Consider the following 14,056-nt stretch of genomic DNA (forward strand, 5'->3'; position numbering starts at 1 on the left):
TCCCTACTGGAAGAATAGGATGCGCATGCATCTTGAAGCCATTGATGTCGACCTCTGGTATGTCGTCAAGAATGGCGTCCCCAAGGCTGGTAAAGGTGTCACCGCTGCTGATGTCAAGAAGTTCGTTCAACTGGACTCCACGACCAAGAACATCATCTGTGGTCATCTGACCAAAGGACATTATGGCCATGTGAGTGCTCTGGAAACATCTAAGCTAGTCTGGGACTGGCTCTCCAAGGTCAATGAAGGCGTCTCAACCCAGAGAGATCAAAGAATCAGTGTCCTTCGCAACCTCTTCAACCGCTTCAAGAGAAACGACAATGAGAATGTTCAGCTCACGTTTGATCGACTCACTAACATCACAAATGAGCTTCAAGCCCTCGGCGCTACTGAGATCACCAAGCATGAAGTTGTCAAGACACTCCTGAGATCACTTGACAGCTCGTTTGACACCCTAGCCCTGATGATTCAAGAACATCCTGACTTCAAGACACTCGATCCGTCTGACATACTTGAAAGGCTCAACACACATGAGTTTTAGCTTTCTGAGAAAAGAGATATCTACGGTCCCAATTATGGGCGAACTCGTGCCTTGAAGGCAAAAGCTGTCTCCTCATCTGAAGAAGAATCTGATAGCAGTTCTGATGATCCTGAAGACATTGGAAAGGAGCTTGCTATGCTTGTGAAGAAGTTCCAAAAATTCACCAAGAAGAAAGGCTTCAGAAAGTCTTCACGATCAAGCTCAAGGAATGATGAAGCTTCTGCTCATGACTACAAGAAGAGAACATGCCACAAGTGCAAGAAACCTGGCCACTACATCTCTGAGTGTCCGCAGTGGGACAATGAGAACAACAAGAGGAAGAAGAGCAAGGAGTATGATTCTGACGACAAGAAGAAGAAGAAATACTCAAAGTCTTCTTCCAAGTCTTCCTCAAAGTCTTCATCACATAAGAAGAGCTCATCTGGCAAGGCTTGTGCGTTTGTTCGCAAGGAAATGGATTCAGAGGAGGAGTCCGATTCTGGCATTGCAAGTCTAGCTACAGCATACGTTGCCAAGTCCATCTTCAACACTGAAGACAATGACTTCATCACCGACGCCGATGCAAATGACAAGGACTACTCCACTCCCACCTACTGCTTCATGGCACGCGGAGCCAAGGTAAACACATGCACTACTCACTATCAAACATCCAGTGAAGATGACTCTGATTGTGGTTCCAAACCCAGCTACAGAACACTTGCTAAAATTGCAACTGAACAACAGAAAGCTATGAACATATTCAAAAACTGTTAGACAAAAGCGATGACCTGTTAGACGCTGAAATGACTCGATCTCAGTCCTTAATTGAAGACATAAAAAATCTTCATGTTAAGTATGAGGAACTTGAAAGTCGTCATGAAACGCTCTCAACAACTCATGAAAAGCTATCCTATGATTATCTTCAGAGGAAGCAAGATCTTGAGAAATTGAGAGCGGCTCATGAAGATCTTCAAAAGGAAAATGAGTCACTTCGCGCCAAACAGATCAGTTCCACTTAGGAAGGATTTGAACCACCATGTCTTAAATGCATTGAGCGTGACAATGCTACTTCTGTTGCTGGATGTTCTACTGCTGCTACTATTGCGATATCTTCAACTGTTGATGTGGTAACTAACCCCTCTGCTGAGGATACCACTGCCATTGCTGATGAAAATGTTAGGTTGAAGACATTGCTTGAAACAGGGATGTACAAAAGTCTCAAAGGGAATCAGACACTATGTGATGTCCTCAAAAGGCAGATCCTGAACCGAAACCCTAGGAAAGAGGGTCTAGGGTTCGAAAGGAAAATGAATGCTGACGGCTCTTACTGGAAACCTGAGCAGTACCCCAAAACCACATGGGTTACTGCAAAGGAACCTTCAGTGGATCCATCCACCCTGTCTGGCTTCACTTGTGCTAATCCCATTGTTATTGATGAATCGTATGATGCAAACTATAAACTGTTTAAGAATCAGAATGGTGAAGTGTTTGCCAGGTATATTGGTACTAACTGCAGGAATGGGCCACCTATGAAGAAAGTCTAGGTGCCGAAAAAGTTGTTGGAGAATCTTCCTGTGAATGTCGTCATGACACCACAAGTGAAGAAGACAAACTCCAGACCACAAGCTTCATATGGTCCAAAGGCTTCATATAGACAAAGGACTCACCTGAGTCGCACTAATGCAAATGTTTTGCAGGGAAACCATACTCAGGCCTATGAATATGAGCGCGTTTCATCAAACCGCCATGTTCATAAGACCAAGAACTACTCTGCTTATTCTTATGAGTACTATTGTCCACCTGCAAGATTTTTTGCTAGGGCTCCAAAGTCAAAGTTCTCAGATGCTGCACTTAGACTCATTGCTTCGAAGCCACCCTTGAAGATGTGGGTGGCTAAGAAAGCTTAACTCTGTTTTGCAGGGAAGGGTCTCCGGCTGAAAATCAAATTCGTCTGAAGCTATTGCTGGGGACCTTAAACATCTTGTAGGGCGCAAGATCAAATGCCCAAATGGTCTTATTATGTATTTTGTTCCTGAGTCGCTTGCTACTTGCCCTATCAGTCCTAACCTTGATCTAAGCTTTCATAATCCACTTGCTCGTCAAATGTTTATGCTTCACAATTCTCTTCATGAAGCCTATCCCCCTAACTGCACTGTAGGGTATGACACCAGTTGCTTCAGAATGGATTATTGATAGTGGGTGTACTAATCACACGACTGACAAGCGAAGTCTTCTCATGGACTCAACTTTATGTCCATCTGACAAGAGTCACATCACATTTGCTGATACTGGTAAAAGCAAGGTATTGGGTCTAGGTAGAGTTGCAATCTCGAGGGATCAACACATGGATAAAGTAATGCTTGTTGAATCCCTTGGTTTCAACTTAATGTCTGTCTCAATGCTTTGTGATTTAAACATGATTGTGATATTTGGAAAATATGGTTGCCTTGTTCTAATGGAATCTGACAAGTCTCTAGTCTTTGAAGGGTATCGGAAAGATGATTTGTACGTGGTAGATTTATTAGCAGGACCACAGCTTGCCGTATGTCTTCTAGCAAAAGCTTCAGAATGCTGGCTCTGGCATCGGAGGCTAGGGCATGCTGGCATGAGGAACTTGCACACTCTTGCAAAGAAGAAGCATGTCATAGGCATCGAGGGTGTCAAGTTCAAGAAGGATCACTTATGTGGTGCCTGTGAAGCAGGAAAGATGACGAGGGCCAAGCATCCCTCAAAGACAATCATGAAAACCACTCAACCCTTCGAACTGCTCCACATGGACCTCTTCGGTCCCACTCACTACTCAACTCTTACTACTACTGCTTGTCTCTATGGCTTTGTCATTGTTGATGATTATTCAAGATATACTTGGGTGCATATAATACTCTACAAGACTGACGTGCATGATGCCTTCAGACGCTTCGCCAATCGAGCCATGAACAACTATGGCGTCAAGATCAAGCACATCAGAAGTGACAATGGCACTGAATTCAAGGACACTGGCCTAGACACTTATCTTGATACTTTGGGCATCACTCATGAATTCTCAGCTCCGTACACGCCGCAGCAGAATGGCGTCATGGAACGCAAGAACAGAACACTTATTGAGATGGCCCAGACGATGCTCGATGAATACAAGACTCCAAGAAAGTTCTGGCCTGAAGCCATTGATACTGCATGCCATATCATCAACCGTGTTTATCTTCACAAGCTTCTGAACAAGACATCCTATGAGCTCCTTACTGGCAAGAAGCCAAATGTCAGTTACTTCAGAGTATTTGGTGCCAGGTGCTGGATCAAGGATCCACATCACACTTCAAAATTTGCACCGAAAGCACATGAAGGTTTTATGCTTGGATATGGAAAGGATTCGCACTCCTACAGAGTCTTCAACCTCTTTTACTATAAAGTGGTTGAAACTGTGGATGTGCGGTTCCATGAGACTAACGGCTCGCAAAGAGAGCACCTGCCAAATGTGCTAGATGAAGCTCCATCCAGTGAAACCATCAAACTCATGGGACTGGAGAAATCGTACCGTCTAAAGCTCAGCTTGAAGAGGAACTCATCATCTCTACACCAGATCAACTTGAAGACAATGCTCAGCCTGACGACAATCCTTCTAACAATGACAATGACCAGCAAGAGCAAAATCTTCGTCCTGTTCATCCTCGTGTTGAGAATACTTGATAGCATCAATGCACCAGGTCCACTCACTCGTTCAAGGGCGACACAGCTAGCAAATTTCTGTGGGCACTTCGCATTTGTCTCAATATCTGAACCCAAGAAAGTTGATGAAGCCTTCATGGAACCTGAATGGATTCAAGCTATGCAAGAAGAGCTTCAACAGTTTGAGTTGAATAATGTATGGGAACTGGTCAAGCATCTTGATCCTTGTAAGCACAATATAATAGGCACTAAATGGATATATCGCAACAAGCAAGATGAGCATGGTCAAGTTGTCAGAAACAAAGCTCGTCTCGTTGCTCAACGATACACTCAAGTTGAAGGAATTGACTTTGATGAAACATTTGCTCCTGTGGCTAGGCTTGAAGCTATACGCATACTGCTGGCCTATGCAAATCATCATAACATTCTTCTATATCAAATGGATGTGAAGAGCGCTTTTCTCAATGGCAAGATTGAAGAAGAAGTGTATGTTGCACAACCGCCTGGCTTTGAAGATCCAAAACATCCTGACATGGTCTACAAACTCAACAAGGCACTGTATGGCCTTAAACAAGCCCCTCGAGCTTGGTATGACACACTCAAAGACTTCCTGAAGAGCAAAGGCTTCAAACCTGGTTGCCTAGATCCCACTCTCTTCACGAAGACATGTGATGGTGAACTGTTTGTGTGCCAATTATATGTGGATGACATTATCTTCGGCTGCACTAACCAGAAATACAGTGAAGAGTTTGGATATATGATGCAATAGCAATATCAGATGTCCATGATGGCTGAGCTGAAGTTCTTCCTTGGTCTTCAAATACGTCAGCAATGCAACGGCATCTTCATATCTCAAGAGAAATACCTCAAAGATCGCCTGAAGAAATTTGGAATGCAAGACTGCAAAGGCTACACGACGCCAATGCCAGCCAAACACCATCTGGGTCCCGACGACAATGGTAAAGAGTTCGATCAAAAGGTATACCGCTCCATGATTGGTTCCTTGCTTTATTTATGTGCATCTAGGCCAGATATCATGCTTAGTGTTTGCATGTGTGCCCGGTTCCAAGCGGCACCAAAGGAATCGCATCACTTAGCTATGAAGCGAATTCTTAGATATTTGGCTCACACCCCAACACTAGGATTATGGTATCCAAAGGGCTCAGAGTTTGATCGAGTTGGATTCTCGGATGCTGATTATGCTGGTGACAAGGTGGATCGCAAGTATACATCAGGCACATGTCATTTTCTGGGACGATCACTTGTATGTTGGTCTTCAAAGAAGCAGAACTGTGTATCTCTCTCCACTGTTGAATCAGAATACATTGCTGCTGGATCTTGCTGCGCTCAGCTTCTATGGATGAAGCAAACACTCAAAGACTACGACATTCATCTGAAGCAAGTGCCACTCTACTGCGACAACGAGAGCGTCATCAAGATTGCCAACAACCCAGTTCAGTAATCAAAGACAAAGCACATTGAAATTTGTCATCACTTTCTCAGAGATCATGTTATGAAGGAAGATATTGATATCATACACGTCAACACTGAAGAGCAATTGGCAGATATCTTCACAAAGCCCTTGGATGAGAAGAGGTTTTGCAAGTTACGGTGTGAGCTAAATATCTTGGAATCCTCAAATGTTCTGTGATTAGGCACACTTCCTAACACTTGTGCATGTTGATGACTTAGATGTGCAACACACGAAGTAACGTATGTCTTCAATCAATGAAGACTTGCATTCTGAGTGTGAATACATTAACGTGGAATTTGACTTCAGAGCGCCACGAAAGTTGTGCGCCGTGTCTGGGTCTAATACTTCCTATATGGTGGGTAACGCCACCACAAAATTCTTCCGTAAGAAGTGTTTCTCACACGGCGTTACATTTGCAAAGTCTTCGCTTTCTGTTTGTCTTCAATGTTAACATGACCTCATGTTTATCTTCAACATACTGATTTGGTTTCTGTCCTCTACAGCATTCACTTATAGCTATGGCTTCTTGCTGAATCTTTTGAACTAAGTGAATGTGATCGGACCCTAACCCCTCTATGCTTCTTTCCTAAGTCTATCTATCCAAATCATATGCATTCTATTGACATTGTCAAAGTGTGTTCTCTGCATCCTTGTCAGTAGAAGACACAGAGATAACCATTAATCCATTTTCAATGCTAAATCCTTTCACCTGAAACCCGGAGAAGTGGGAACGACCACCCGACAATTCAGGCGTGCGTGGGAACGTGGAACAACCTCCGATGTGTTGCATGATAGCCACGTGTCCTTCAGATGTGAACCGCCAGGGGCACCTGTGTAATAACACGGTGTCGTCCCTGTTCCTATATATACACGCCTCACCCCAGTCATTATCCTTTCTTCCACTCTCACACAAACCCTAGCGCCACCGCTAGCCCTCGACGACGCCGGCGACGAAGTGCTTAGCTGCCGCGACCTCACCGACGCCGTCTTCACGCCGAGCAGACATCGTCTTCTCCGCCGTCGCCGTAGGTGTCCTCCGTCGCCAAGTTAGGGCACGGAAGATCGAACTGCTCGGCCTTCTCTCCCACTCCGTCTAGCAGTTCCTCGTGTGGTAAATAAAACCTCCTTTTTACGGTCCCTTTGAACCGATAGATTCATCCTTTTCTACCACAAGCAGTTTCTATTCACACAAGTTGGATCTATTTCATACTGCATCTCATAATATGCCTAGTATGTTCACTTATGCTTCACAAAGTAGTTAGATTCCTCACTTGTACTTATTCGTGGATTTGTACAAATCTGGAACCAACTCTCTATCTATGAGTGAATGTCTTCGCACTATGAGGTCAATGTCTTCTAAACTGATTTATCTTCAAAATCTTCTGAGAGTGCATATGACCTCTTCCCCTTCCCTCGCACCTTAATGATGTCATAGGTACATGTCTGTGGGAGAATCCCTTGGTTCTCATAGTCTGCATTCATTTGCAGAATTATTACAGCATCATATAAATTCCCCTGAAGCCAGTTCTTGTCTGACCAGTAGACGGAAGACTTTGACAGTTTTGAAGCCTTTCAGTCTAAACTTCATGGCACCAGAAAAATCTGCAAGGAAGGGTGGTAGGCAGCGTCATGGCAACACCTCAAGAGATTTTCCTCCAGACCTCTATGAGTTGTACAAGACAGATCCGGAGGAGGACTACAATCAGCGGAAAACTCGAATCCAATGGATTCGAAGATATTGGGCAGAACAATGGTTCAAGTACAGGTTCGTGACCCAGGAGTATGCTGAGAAGAATGCCATCAAGAGACCGTGGGGAGACATCCTATACAAAAATCTTCAACCCAGGTCGAGAGCTGAAGCCATTGAACAAGGCTTCTATCCCTGCATGGTCCGTGGACCTCAGCCTGCAGATGCAGACCCATCGTCATTGTCGTGACGACAATCTGTTCAAGCGCAACCTTCAGTTTGCCAGGAACTCGGCCAAAGAAAACAAGAAGTCACAGGGATTAGACTTCAACCCAGGTCCCTCTACTCCTCGTGCCGATGGCTCACGCGAAGCTGAACCCAATCTTGTTGGGCCCTTCTACAACCTGGAAGGTCTCATCACTCATATTATGGTTCAAGGGGCAGTCGTGGATCAACCTGCAGACGATGCTGAATCTGACAAAGCGCCTGCACCACCGAAGCCAAAGAAGCTGAAGAAGCCTAAAGCTTCAAAGCCTGCCCCCGCACCAAAGGTCTCACGGGTGAATCCTCTGGCCACTGCACCTCCTGAACACAGTGTGCAGTCTAAAGATCTGTCACGCATCTCCAAGCCCTCCAAAGTGAAGATGCCCATGCAACCCACCAGCCAAGCACTGACCCCTGCTGCTGTTCTGCGAAATGAGAATGACGCCATTGATCTGTCCAGCGACAATGATCTTGGCGATGACGCTCTTGAGCAGTTGATCAAGAGCAAGCAAGAGGCAGAAATCTTCAATGACCTTCCTCTCTTTGATGTTGAAATCATCAACACATTCATTGATGAGTGATTTGACAGCCCAAATGTTAGCTTTGATGATCTTCAGCTTCCCATTGGCCTCAGCGTCGCCTTCCACGGAGCCATTGCTGCTGAGCTGGCTCTAGCTCAGAAGATTGTTGAGCTGAAGCATAAGATAGATTATGAAAAGGCTTAGTTCAAGAAGCATATGGCCAAGCTCAATGTTGAAGGCATTCAGAACTTCCAGACCATGATGCATGAGCTTAAGGAAGCATTCCGAACCAAACGCGAAGAAGCCAAAGGTTCTCGTGAGCGCATGAAGGATCTTGCTGCTAAATGTGTTCAAGGATACAATGAAGCTGAAAAGCGCAAGGCCTTGTGGCGACCAGGCATCGACCCCAGAATGGCGGCCAAGAAGAAGAAGAAGTCAGTTGTGGCAGAACCCGAAGCACCAAGGCAGGAAGTACATCCAATTTTCTTCCCAGCCAGTATGATAGGCTCAAAGCCTAAGGTCCCTACAGTGGCTTTAGAACTGAAGAAAACAAGGGCAGCTGAAGCTAAAGCCAGAAAGCGCAAAACCAAGGGCACCACTGATGATGCTCCTCCAACTAAGAAACGCAAAACCAAGAAGAGAGATCGGGCTGCACCCATAGAGCCCCTTGAGGTCGAGCCAATCTCAGTGGCTCGTCCTGCGTCTGAAAATCAAGAACGCCAAGTGAAAGTTCATGAGCCTGCTTCTCCAGAGGCTCCTGAAGCTGAAAACAATCTAGCTGTTGACCCCACCGCAGCTGAAGACATTGGTCCTCACGACAATGTTGAAGATGATGAAGTCCTTCCTCAGATCGAGCACCAATTGGTATCATCGCCTGTGCTCACGTACAACGAACTCATCAGCATTGGTCGTCCTCTGACGCCAACTGCTCAGGATGCATCATGGGCTGATCACCCACAACGACAAGACACCCCAAGTTCTCCCCAACCGCAAGCTACCTCACCAGTGCAAGATGATGATGACTTTGAGGCCCAGCACACTCCATCTCCGCAAGCGTCGCCAGCATTACGCAGGCTTCGCAAAGGACCAAGGCCCCAAGTCACTCCCACTATGCACGTGTCTGAGTCTGAAGCCAAAATGGCTAAAGATATTCCGGCTGCATCAGCCAATGAAGAACAAGAACCAAGAGTTGAAGCAGAAAGAGTTGCTACACCCCTGTCCCACCAAGATGTTGTTCTCGAGGAGAACGTGTCCGACTCTCCAGCTCCTGAAGTGGAGGTTAACAATCCTGAGGCGGCCACCAACGTCACCGCTAAAGCCAATAACATTGTCATGGTTGAAGCTAATGCGGCGCCTGAAGCTACTGCGGTGCCAGAAGTCCAAGCGCCCGAAGCCACTTCAGCACCCGAAGCCAATACTGAAGCACCTGAAGCCAATGTGGCCCCTGAAGCTCACGTCAACAACAATGCCAATGCTCCTGTTCCCCCTCCAAGACCACATACAATTGAGCTGGCATTTGATCGTGGTCAGCCTGTTATGGTGCGCTGGCCCATTTTGGTTCCTCCACCTGCCGCGGGTCCACAATTTGAATATCATGTCGAGCACAGACCTCAAGTCCAAAAGGCCAAGCCAAGACTTCCACGATTCCCAGGCACTGCAACTTCACCTGGGGTCTTCAATGTGAATGGCTTTGTGGCACATAACTCCTTCTTCAATAGCGCCAAGAACCCTTATACCAAACCTCGCATTTCATCAGACAGGTTCTGGAGCTATCAGCAGTGTAGCTACTATTCTTGCATCCTATACAATCAAGGGCGCATATTTCCACATATGCGCCTCGGCTATGAAGCTATAGCTGGCCCGCCCTGCCTTGAAGAAGCGTTGGATTGCTTCAGAGATGCTGGACTGCTGCAGAGAGTCACCGATAAGGAACACTGGAATGAAGAGCTTCTGCTACAGTTCTATGCAACTCTTCACATTCGAGGTTACAACAGGGATCCAAAGACTTGGGTCCTTGAGTGGATGACAGGCAATGTCCATCATGAAGCCAAAGCTCTTGATATCATTGAGCTCACAGGCCTGCCCACTCCTGGTGAATACTATGAACCAGGTTGTCAACAACACCAGAATGCCTTGGAAAGCATTTTTCAGAAGCCAGAACCCAACATGAGTCAAATACTGAGCATGATGAAGTCTCTGCCTCACGACGCTGAATACCCGTCTGAATTCTTTGTTGAAGACCTAGAGTACCTGCCTCGCACCGTTTACCATATCATCAGGAAGACTCTATGGCCTATCAAAGGACATTCATCTGCAGCGAAGCTTGAAGGAGCAATGAAGACTTTGGTTTTCTATATATTCAATGGCATCAGCTTCAATGCTCAAGACTTCTTCATCAGGCAGTTGGCTGCATCTGGATCCGACATTTTTGGGTTGAAATTCTATGCTCCATGGGTCATGCGTCTTATCAAGTGTCACTCTGCCTTCAACTATCAGCCGTCTGCGTGCAATCATCTTATATTCTTGCCAGAGGTTGATCTGTCAGTTGAAGCTATTTACCCAGAGTCTGCTAAGGATCCCATTTATCTTCACAATGTTGATCACCAAAGCTTCACCCAGCCTATTGAAGGAGTTCCAGAAGTTTCTCGTGTTTATCCCCTTGCTGGCAACACGCGTGCCCCTCGCGCTCAAACTGACGCCACTGGTAGCACCATTGCGCAAAGGCCTCGAAGGCGATCTCGTGTCCTAAATGACCGAGAGCTTCTCGTCGCGCTACACCAGAAACAGGACAAACATCACGACTGGCTTAAGCGTCAGATGCAAAGCCTCTTGGTGGATGTCAACCGCATTCGCAATCTTGCCACCAAGAATGCCTTTGTCACTCATGAAACCTGTCGGAGGTCGTGGAAGAGTTTGACATTACTTAGTGCTGAAGCTGATCTGCAAGACGATGGCTTCATCGAACGGTTCAAGTTTGACTCAACTCCTCCCAAGAATGCTCACTTGCATCGGACTCCCTCACTTGAAGACTATGACTATTCGTCCTCAGCTGCGACAGTGAATGCCAGAGTCATCGATGAACAAGATGATGCAACTTCACCTCCTCCAACTTCAGCGTGTGTCTACACTGCACCAAGTTCTTCTGCACCACCAAACCTCAACGACGACCCTGCTGCCTCGCCTGCACCTCATGGGAATGAGTAGGCGCTCTATGTCTTCGGCCCTTTTTGGTCCTTACTGACAAAAGGGGGAGAAGCATATGAGTTGATAGTCTTCAAGCGGGTCCATATGGGTGGTTGCTTTACCTTTTGCTACTTTTGCCAAGTGCTTACAACTCTTGCTTTTTGATACATTTGGTTCTTTGAGTTGTAACACTTAAACTCGATGGTCGTCTGCTACTTATTTGCTATTTTGTGATGTGATGATAAATTCCGCACGTGCGATGATAAATTCCGCACTTAGGTCATTTTGCAGACGTCCATTTTTCATTATGCATGTCATTATCTTCGTTACATCATATCATGCATGATGAATTGTCATCATAGGTTGAAGAGGATCTCCACAAGTACAACATGCCATGTGCATTTGCATTCCAAGAGCAAATTACTTATATGCACATCTTCAGGGGGAGCCTTTGCAACTTATGAAGACAATACCCTATCCTTTACAATTTCACATATTTTATTCCCTGTTGAAAACTTCAACCAGTTTGTCATCAATCACCAAAAAGGGGGAGATTTTAAGTGCATCTAGTGCCACCCCTAGTTGGGTTTGGAGTATTGACGACAAACCTGGTTGAGGGACTAATGTGTTTGTGAGAATTGCAGAATAACACAGGTAGAAGTCCCTCATTGATTCGGTTTTCCTACCAGAGATGACCCCTAAAAATGTATGAAGACATTAAAGTCAAAGGTGGGGTTTGAAGACATTCACATTGAAGACTATGACAAGAGAACACATCGTGTGAAGACTATGGGGCGCGAAGACTTAGTTGTTTCGTCGTTCTTTTTCTTCTTCGTTGAGTCATAGGAACCACTGTACTGTTAAGTGGGGTCCAAGAGAACCAGTCAGAATGACTGAAGTGATGCTTAACCAAAATCCTATGTCTTTGAGCGAAGACTGTGAGAGCAAATCTTATTCAGAGTTGGATAAGTCAGCTTTGCTTGTAGCCCAAGTAAAGTTGCCGTGTGTGTTTCAAATCTGACCGTTGGAACACGTGTCAGTTCCTTAGTGAACCAGGGTCATTTCGGACAAATCAGGTCTGGTTTCCTAGTGGCTATAAATAGCCCACCCCCTACAACCATAAACGGCTGGCTGCTCAGAGTTAGTGTACGACTTTTGTGAGAGCAACCCACCTCGAAGCCTTTGAGAGAGAATTCCTTGCGAGGATAAAGCCCTAAACACCCAGAGCCAAAGAGTGTTAGGCATCACTTAAGTCTTCCTGTCTGTGTGATCTGAAGACTTATTACACTTGAGGACTGTGAATCCTCGAGCCGGTTAGGCGTCGCGTTCTGAGCATCCAAGAGTCACTGTGGATCGCCGGTGAACGAAGTCTGTGAAGGTTTGGAAGTCTGCCTTGAAAACTTACCAGAGTGATTGAGCGAGGACTGGGTGTCCTTAGCTCAAGGGGAATAAGGTGAAGACACGGTCTTCTGAGTTGAATCTCAGCCTCCCTAACAAGACGTACAGTTGTCACAGCAACTAGAACTGGTCCAACAAATCATTGTCTTCAACGAGTCACTAGTTTTATCCTTCCCATACCTTTATTTACTGTTGGCCCTGGTGAAGTCATTGTATGATTGCATTATCTTTTGTCTTCACTGAGTAACTGCTTGTTCTGATTGGCTTCGTACTATCTTCCATCCTGATCTATACTGCCTAGCTGCTATTAGTCTTCGTGCTTTCATTTCATTGAATACTTGACTATGGCTTGCTTAGTGTAGTCTACCTTCCGCTGCATGGTAATAGGTTTATTTCTATCGTTGGCTTCGAAACTTCCATAAGGTGAAGACTTTCATAAAAATCGCCTATTCACCCCCCCTCTAGTCGATCACTAGCACTTTCACCTTTAGCATCGCGAAGAGCTCGGGAATAGTCTTATTCATCCCTTGCATATTATAATTCATCACGAAGCTTTTGTAGCTTGGTGGCAGTGATTGAAGATTGCATTTCATACAATAAAGCGACAACCATATGGCTCCTGCAAGTTGTCGATAACTTCGTTACAAAACATGATCATCTCATACAATAAAATTTAGCATCATGTCTTGACCATATCACATCACAACATGCCCTAATAAAACAAGTTAGACATCCTGTACTTTGTTGTTGCAAGTTTTCCGTGGCTGCTACGGGCTAAGCAAGAACCGTTCTTACCTACGCATCAAAACCACAATGATAGTTTGTCAAGTTGGTGTTGTTTTAACCTTCTCAAGGACCGTGCGTAGCCACACTCGGTTCAACTAAAGTTGGAGAAACTGACACCCTCCAGCCACCTGTGTGCAAAGCACGTCGGTAGAACCAGTCTTGCGTAAGCGTACGCGTAATGTCGATCCAGGCTGCTTCATCCAACAATACCGCCGAACAAAAGTATGACATGCTGGTAAGCAGTATGACTTGTATCGCCCACAACTCACTTGTGTTCTGCTCGTGCATATAACATCTACGCATAAAACCAGGCTCGGATGCCACTATTGGGTAACGTAGTAATTTCAACAGTTTTCCTACGCACGCGCAGGATCATGGTGATGCATAGAAATGAGAGGGGAGAGTGTCGTCCACGTACCCTCGTAGACCGTTAAGCGGAAGCGTTATGACAACACAGCTGATGTAGTCGTACGTCTTCACGATCGACCGATCCTTAGTACCGAACGTATGGCACCTCCGCGTTCAGCTCGGTGACGTCCCGTGAAATCACGATCCAGTAG

Source organism: Triticum urartu, chromosome 2A, assembly GCF_056163025.1.
Source record: "Triticum urartu cultivar PI428250 chromosome 2A, HENAU_Tu73, whole genome shotgun sequence".
Classification (NCBI taxonomy): domain Eukaryota; kingdom Viridiplantae; phylum Streptophyta; class Magnoliopsida; order Poales; family Poaceae; genus Triticum; species Triticum urartu.